Source organism: Larus michahellis, chromosome Z (assembly GCF_964199755.1).
Source record: "Larus michahellis chromosome Z, bLarMic1.1, whole genome shotgun sequence".
NCBI classification, from domain to species: Eukaryota; Metazoa; Chordata; class Aves; order Charadriiformes; family Laridae; genus Larus; species Larus michahellis.
This window is the reverse complement of record NC_133930.1, coordinates 51,108,109-51,116,736: the sequence shown is the minus strand read 5'-3', so window position 1 is coordinate 51,116,736 and position 8,628 is coordinate 51,108,109.

Sequence of the window (8,628 nt, the reverse complement as noted above, 5' to 3'; positions counted from 1 at the left end):
ATTAGTCAGACGGTTATTAACTGCAGGTTAATTTACAGAGCAATTAAAAGGCAGAACAAAAGGAGAAAAAATTATCTACTGACTAAATCAAGGCATATTAACATGGCACAAGTCCTGATGGTAGTATGGTGGCCTGGTGTATAGAAATACCATCTTGGGGAAAGATTGAAGGAACTATTCCCTTAAGTATTTTCTATATCTCATTTAACCTACCTCATGAATAAAATTTTAAAGCATCTCTTAGTTATTTTAATCAGTAGATTTTTATTTTATCATTTCTGCTGGCTACTCAAATTCCTTTTCTCAAACTTTCACAAGCATTCACCAGCATACTGTGATAGTACATTGTTAATATGACTTTGCTCAGTACTAATAGACACTTTTAGGTCATCAAGAGGCAATGGAGAAATATTTTTAATAATGACAACTGTTTGGTACACTGCTATACCACGTAGCACAATCAAAGGAGATCTAAAAATATGTAATTTCCAGCAATATATTTCTGTGCTTTTCTAATTCAATTTCATTTTCTTCAGTGTACTCCTGGTTAAACATGAATTTGTCTGATATTTTTCTAAGACAGTCTCAGTGCTTTCATTTGAGTGTATACAAGGTGGAATTTTTAAAAAAAATATTATTTTTTTTAAGCCACCAGAAGTTAGTCTTACAGATACTGAAAGCTTGATAAAAAGATAGACTGCAAAATGATCCATATTTGCCTCTCCAATTCTCATTACTTCTTTGGATAATGGTATATATTTTTAAAAATCTATTTATGTAATATATCCTATAGGATAAATTTGTTGCTGAGTAAATCATTTTAACACATTTGGTTTCAGCATAGCTGCAACCAAACTGCTCTGTACATTGCCTTTTTAATTATTCCTTGGAGAATTAGAACCAAAGTGAACATCTTCCCACATATAATTTAGCAATTAAAAAAAAATATTCTCCCCTAGGCTTATGTTGTTTCAGGGTGAGATATTTTCAAATACAATTTTTTCCACAGCTGCAGCAGCAGGGGACACACTAGGTTGCTATTATTGGCTAGTCAGGCACTGAAGAACTGCAGAAAATGGAACAGACGGCAAAGTTTCACTCTTTGAACTCCTAAGAAGGTGTAATGTAAAATACGGTATAAACCCTCCTTCACAGCTTTTTTTTGGGTCTGATAAGAGGGGAATCTATTCTGGTGCCTGTAGCCTCTCAGTATATCTTTCTGTACTGAATTTCCAGCCAGACTGATGAACTTGAAGAGAGCATCTGAAAAAGTAATGTTGTGAATCTCATTGAGAAGCTTTCTCTTTCTGATTCCTGAGATAAATGCCCGGACACTCTATTTCTGGAAATTCCTTTAACAAAAAAGTTAGAGTAACTTGTGTTGAATCGTGTTATTCTGTGAAACCTGTCTAAAAGATTCAAGGAATCAGTCAAGTGAGACGGTCTTGACCATCACTTTGAAGGCAGCTCTCCATGAGGGAGCAGGACATCAGTCAGTTGCTGGGGTCAGCTTTTCCCTGTTGTAAAAAGAAGTGTATCATTTTTAAATAACATTAGGGATCATCCAGGCCATTCATGGTGTAACATTCATATCCTGAAAGACCAACAGGCGGTGAGGGAAAGCCTTCAATCTGCTGAGTTTATGCTACTCTTGTACTGAGGGTACAAGAAGTTTGGTGGATTTAATTGTAGAAGCTGTGGCTCAAATCTGTGTTTTCAGATGTTGAAGGCAGCTGTAAAGAGCTCAGGCCATTTGTGGTGTAGCTTCTTTCCTTTGTAGTGGAATGATGGTCACTACAGACCTCATCAGAACACGGATCATGTAAAAGCTTCACTGAAGTAGTGATTGATGCAGGACTTTGGGGAACTGTACGTCAAAGGTGCATGTTCTTTTGCAGACTTCAGACTTATGGATGCTAATGAGGTCAGGGACATAATGTCGGATGCACAGACCAATCCAAAACTCATCAGTGAGGGCAAAGGTAGTGAGCACAGGGTAGCCTACCATTAGTAATGTGAAGCCACAGCATGAACACATAGAATACCTTGGTAAAAGATGCTGGCTGGTTAAAGACTGGAATGCAATGTGCAACTTGTTGTGATCAGTGTAAACTCTTATTTAGTTAATGTAACCTCTTATTTTGGTCACTATGAAATGTCAGACAAAAAAAATGTATCTTTGTACTGGCCCAGGATATGGCTATTTGTACTGATGCTTTTTCAGTGTTAATGCCTCATCTGAGTGAGGGTGGAAGTCCTGTGCCTTGCTGACAAGAAATCAAATGTGAACTCCGGAACTGAGCTGTAGATCTTGCTGTGTGGAATAAGAGCAATGCCAGCACCTTCTGACTGTTGACACAGTGACAGGGTCTCCGAATCTGACACTACTGGGCTAATATTTATTGAAAAAAAATCCAGTCGTGTAAGATTACTGAAATCATTAGGAAGGGAGAACACTGGCAATATCCTGGTAACCCTTTGTCAATACAGACTTTGTGAGGGACTCAGCTGTTGTACTTTGGGTTATTTTGTAGTAATACATAGTATGTACATATTACATATTAATACATATAAAGTAGTATGTTGAAGATCAGAAGGTCATGCTGATGTTTTGCAAGGTGATAATAGTACACCCAAAACCAACAAAAAAAGAAGCTGGGATACTGCATTTCATCAAATTCCCCAAACCAAACAGGCAGGTAGATGTAAAGTTCTGGGTTAATTGAAGTAACAGTTTACACACCTATGTAGTTAGCCATAATGAACCTACTATTGTACACCTATATGGTCTACATAAATGGATGTCCAGCCTTGAACTGGATTTAGTGCAGCTCAACCTGGGACCTTCTGGTAATAAGAAGTGTTGGTCTCTGCCCAGAGGAAATGCCATGGTTGTCACGTTCATTGGTAATACTTGTAAAGTTCACTGAAATCAAGATCTTTTTAAAGAACTACATGGATCTCAACACAGAGGCCTCTTGCAGTGGAATACAAACTATGGAAAGGATCAAACAGCTTCTCTCTTGCTTAGAAATAGAAAAAGACTTTAATGAAATTTTTCAAACTGTGTCTCTCCTTCTTGCTTTCTCTTGTAGCTGTCTTCCCTAGGGAGAATCCTTCATGGTTAACCAGATGTCCTGATTTGGGGTAGAACAGAATCAATTTTCTTTTCAACAATTTTACTTTTCAATTAAGCTTCTTCTAACTGACTGAAATTAAGGGCATATTTTTCAGATTAGCAAAAATCTCTAAGCAGATGTTTTCTATCCATTATGTTTCCATCCAAAATTTGATGGAATTTGGATTTGATTGACTGTTCGCCTATTTCCAATTTGCGTGCATCAACATAATTCTCTCAGAAATTATACTAAGAATATTTTATAAAATGAAATGTTTAATGTCCACACAGGAATAAATTGGAATGATGAAGTTTATCAGTGAAATGTCAGCAAATTTAGCAGAGAAAGAACATTTACTACATTTAGTGATATTGTATTACTCACAGAATGATGAAGTTAATGCAAGTGCATTCTCTCTGTCTATGCCAGCACAATTGATTTGGGCAGAATATACCTGCATTCATCCTTGTTCCAGGACTGCATCAGTGTTAGAGAATGGAAAGGGCTCATTTATTTAGAACCCACTTATACAGAAAGGTCCTAGTTCTCAGCTCTGTAAACTGGCACATCTTGAAGTCTCATTTCAATGAAGCTAGGCTTTCGCCCACTGAGTATTTCACTTAAGGCTGCTTACTTCTTACAAAAAAAATCTCCCCTAGAAAGGGCAACAGCAGCCTTCTTTGAACTAGCCCTGGGATATTTTATAAAACTGGCAAGAGATAAGGCAAACATGTTTTGCTATCCTACATAAGAATAATCTGCATAAAACTTCAGTTTATTCTGAGAAATCCCATTTCTTCAGTAGGTGTTATTACAGAAAAAAAAAGAAGTCTACTAGCCAAGTTCTATCTTCAACTGAAGTCTGCAAAGCCCAAATGTGAAAACAACAAAAATCTGACCCCACAAGGATTATTGTTATGGCCATGTCATAACTGTCTAATATTTAGGTGGACTTCTCAGGAAAATTATGTTCTTAGGCACACCATTTATACACCTGAATGACTGTCTCAGCATGAATGCGGTAGTGTTAGTGATTGCATTGCTGCACAGTAAGAAAAGCTGTTTAAAGTCTTACCTATGCCAATGCAAACCTCTAATCTTTTGGCCACTATAGACTGTGGACTCTTTGGACGTGTCTACATGCAGTGTACATCTTTGCAGCACAGGATGCAGGTACTAGCAGAGGTACGAGATGTACAATCATCATGTTATTGAAGGCATCACACTGCACTTTTTTGTAGAACCCATTATTTTGAGAGAACTGCTGAGCCAAGATGGTTGTGCTGTTTTCAATTTTGAAGGTAGTTTAGCTGGCATAGGCTCAAGTATCTCTGCACAGCACACATAGTCTAAGTGACTCAGAGCCTATTAACAGAAGTCATACACCTTCTTCCATCCAATTCTACCCCTTTTCCTCAAGAGAATGTTCAGGGGACTCATATTTTGATTTAGCAGGTGCTTAGCTGGTTGTGTGCACAAAGAATCACATGATGACAGTTACAGTCCATGTCTTCTGAGGCCTGTAATGCTCCAAACAAAGTCATGTTGTTGCATATTAATAACCTATGGTACAGTAAAACTGGCAGAGAAAAAGGTAGAATTAGCTTGCACAAATGTTATAATTTTTTAAGTTTTTCTTCATTTTTTAAGTACTAACTTTCTTAAATAAATGTGATAATGCTACTCTGAAAATGTTCTAGATTAGCATTCCTTATTTCTTTTAGGGAAAGCAAATGCTATATATTCCTTTTATGTTGCGCAGTATAATAACACACAGGCCACACAGTGGGTAATTTAAATGAACAGCAGGCCTTCAAATTACACTAAAAGGGCTGTTATGTTTCGAGCAGGGAACACTTTTATTACAGTCACATTCCTGACATCCTACGGGATGCATGATGCATACACTTTTTTTTTTTTTCTTTCATGATCTCAGACCAACAGGCAACCAGCTGGGATAAGTGGTCATCTCTGAGATACTCAGGAACAGTTATAAAATGGTTACCTCACCTTTTTGACGCTGGAATATTTTGTACTGAGGGAAAAATGTATTTTGTACTTAGGAACTGTAGCATGAATTGCATGAGGGCAGCCTCATCTTACACAATCAACGATCCACAGTTGCATTCAGAGCAGACAGATACTAATGGCATTATCCAGCCCAGCGAGCAGGGATTTGTGTAACAGGGCTTCCCAAAAGTATAAAGGCAGCAGTGAAGGGAGGCAACAGCTCAGTATTTTCTGTTTGTGTTTGACCTTTTGTCGTGCTTTGGACCTTGATACAGCCTTGACTGCTTCCCTCTTGCTTTGGAAAGAGCCTGGCCATTTTTCCTCTACCTAGGACTCCAACTGACGGTAGTCCTACTTTAAACTATGTTTGTTTTCTCACCTCACTAGCTTCCTACTTCCTCATCCTCACTATCTCATTCAATTTCATGGCTACAGAAGCTGTAGTTCATTATAATGCTTCATTAGTGGTGCTCTCCCAACCATGGAAATTCTTCATCAAAGAGCTGCGACCCAAATAAAGAGAGCTAAAAAAATGGAGTTTTGCAGTATTCAAATGACATTTTTGAAAGATCTCTATTATCTAAAAAAGGGAAACAAGCACATCAGGGGATTCATAAAAATGCATACATTTTTATGAAATGTATGAAATGTATGAAATATATGAAATGTAAAAACACAAGGGAGTGTAGATGCCTAGGTATTTAAATGGGAACATAAACATTTTTGTTAATCATTTCATGTGACTCAGATTGTGTCTTTATTGCCCACTAATGTGCAACATACAGATATCCAAGATTGCTGTCCATAACCTGCTGTAATTCTAGAAGCTGTCTAGTTGAAGTTCTGTGCAAGCAAATTTTTCTTTGCCCATGCAGCTGCAGTAAGACTGCTTCTACCCCTTGACCAACAGTAAAGATGTACCATCAGAATCCAGTGAAAATCAGTTAAATCTATGCCTGCAAGTGATCCAAGTGTTTTTAAATACCCTGATCCATGAGCCCACAGCCATGTTCTCATAGTGCACATAAGGAACTAGCAGAAGGGACTAGTGACCAGAAAGCTCTGCTAAGACTCAGCAGAGTCTATTCATAGCCTTGTTACCAGTAGACTAGATGACCTTGGATGCATGTATTCACCTCTCCAAACCTCAGCTTTACTCACTGAAGTACACTGATAACTATGTGCCCTTGTATTACGATCTGACATGTACTTAGGTCATGTTTGAGGGTAAGTGAAGAACATGCAAATTGTGCCTATAATGTCTTCAAGCATGAACTGTATTCTAGAAACTGAAGGTCTATAGGTTCAGTTACTTGGAATGAAGTTCAGAAGAGTAAATAACTTCTGTCTTCCTCCAAATGAATAGAATTTCTGCCAAGAAATTTTGCTTACCCAAAACTGTCCTTTGAAAGATTGTTCCTGATACCTTGGCTAACATTGTTTTCCAAAGTGACTTTGAATTTTGTAATCTCCAATAAACGACCTTCACTTTACATTCTCTAAGACAATTAATAACTAATGAAGAGAAGTAAGTAAGGAATTTATTTATTTTTTTTGCCTCATCAGGCTATTTAATATGATAATTCAGATGAAAGAAATTAAGTCTATCATGTTGGGTTTTTCACTGTGGCAATTCCAAATTTTAGCGTGGCTAACAAGTTCCATTCAAGACTGTGTATTTTTAAGGACATGCAGGGCCATTGGGAAAAGAGGTTGTCCTTGTAAGGAGGATCAGTATGTCTGACCTACTGGCTTCTGCAGTGAGTCCACAATGACAGGATGAATGTGAAGCAAGGACAATTGGTGAGAAGGCTCAGGTTTCGTTGATGCCATGACATTTTATATAGTTCTGCAGATATGAATAATTGTACAGATACCAGCAAAGGCCTTAAAATGTTAAGATATTTAATAGAGAAATATGTAACAAGAACCATAGAGAGAATTGAAAACTTACCAAAAAGTAAAGGGCAGATAGACATATTCCCATCAGGTATGTGAAACCTCAATGAGAATTTGGCAAAGTGGTGACAAGGAGGAATCTGACAGTAATATTATCAACAGCCTTTCTTATTCCCATTATTTACTCATTTTTCACATCTGAAAATGAGTGCAACCTTTTTGCCTGACTTCAGTTAGTTGACACAGGATATCTTAGAGGGGAGGAGGTGGATCCCTGTAACACAAGGTGGAACTAGGCTGCTGTGCTAGGCTGCTGCCATTGCTGGTACAAGCCTTCCTGATCAATGCCAGGAAGAGGATGTGTGGAAAGGGCAGTGTGCTCAGCTTTCACTCTGACAAGCCTTGTCAGCCAAGCACAGAAGCAGAGGAGAACACAACCTGGTTTCTGCACAAGGTTGTCAGAGCTACCATCCTAGCCTGCATGTCCTGGTCACCCTGGGGAAATTTTAGCAGACTCAGCCAGCCTTGCTGGACCACAGGCAGGTGGCTGTAGAATCCAGTGCTCCTCTTTTAACCTTGACAGGTAAAGATTAATTTCAGTGTTAATCAGGTAAAAGGCAACTTTTCTCCCATCTGAGAGGGAGAAATCTGTTAAATCCTCACCTATTCTTGGTAAGAAAATGGAACCCTGCTTGTTAAAACATTGCCAGAGACACACAAGATCTCTGTAACCACCAAAATGCTGATGAGAGAATTGAATCAATGGAGTAAAGGGCTGACACAGTGGGACAGGGAAAGTGAAACAGATCAGTTTATCACTGTATTACATGACAATGAAAAATAAATAGACATGTTCTTAAACTTGCTTCACACCAGATGTCTCATTCAGGAATTAGATTCTGACTGATATTGGTACCAAAAGGTTTGTATGCTGTGTCAGATACTGCTGTAGTATTTACATTTCATGACAGCGTTAGGAGGGCAAACCAGTTGGTGGTCAGGCACCTTAAGACCATAGAGCTCAACTCAGCACATACCATTGACAGATAAATGGCTCTACTTCCCACTGTGAACATCTTCAAGAAAGAGGTGAGTAACAACAGTGCACGCCTCTGCATGCAGCAGCAGTGGAGAGTAGTGGAAAGGATTCTTGCCACCCAAACCGTCTGCTTCAAATCTACTTGGTAGAAGCGGGAGGTGATAATAGACTTAACACAGCGTCAAAAGGAGAGCATGAAAAAGTCCTGCTGATATTCTGCATATACTGCTGAATCTGGAGAATTGATAACACTGCTAACAATGGAACCCTCTGGAGCCCTCAGCACTAGAAGGACGTGGACCTGTTGGAGCAGGTCCAAAGGAGGGCAACGAAGATGATCAGAAGGCTGGAGCACCTCTCCTATGAAGACAGGCTGAGGGAGCTGGGGTTGTTCAACCTGGAGAAGAGAAGGCTCCAGAGAGGCCTTATAGCGGCCCTCCAGTACCTGAAGGGGGCCTACAGGAAAGCTGGGGAGGGGCTGTTTGCAAGGGCATGTAGCGATAGGAGGAGGGGCAATGGTTTTAAACTAGAGCAGGGTAGGTTTAGATTAGACATTAGGAA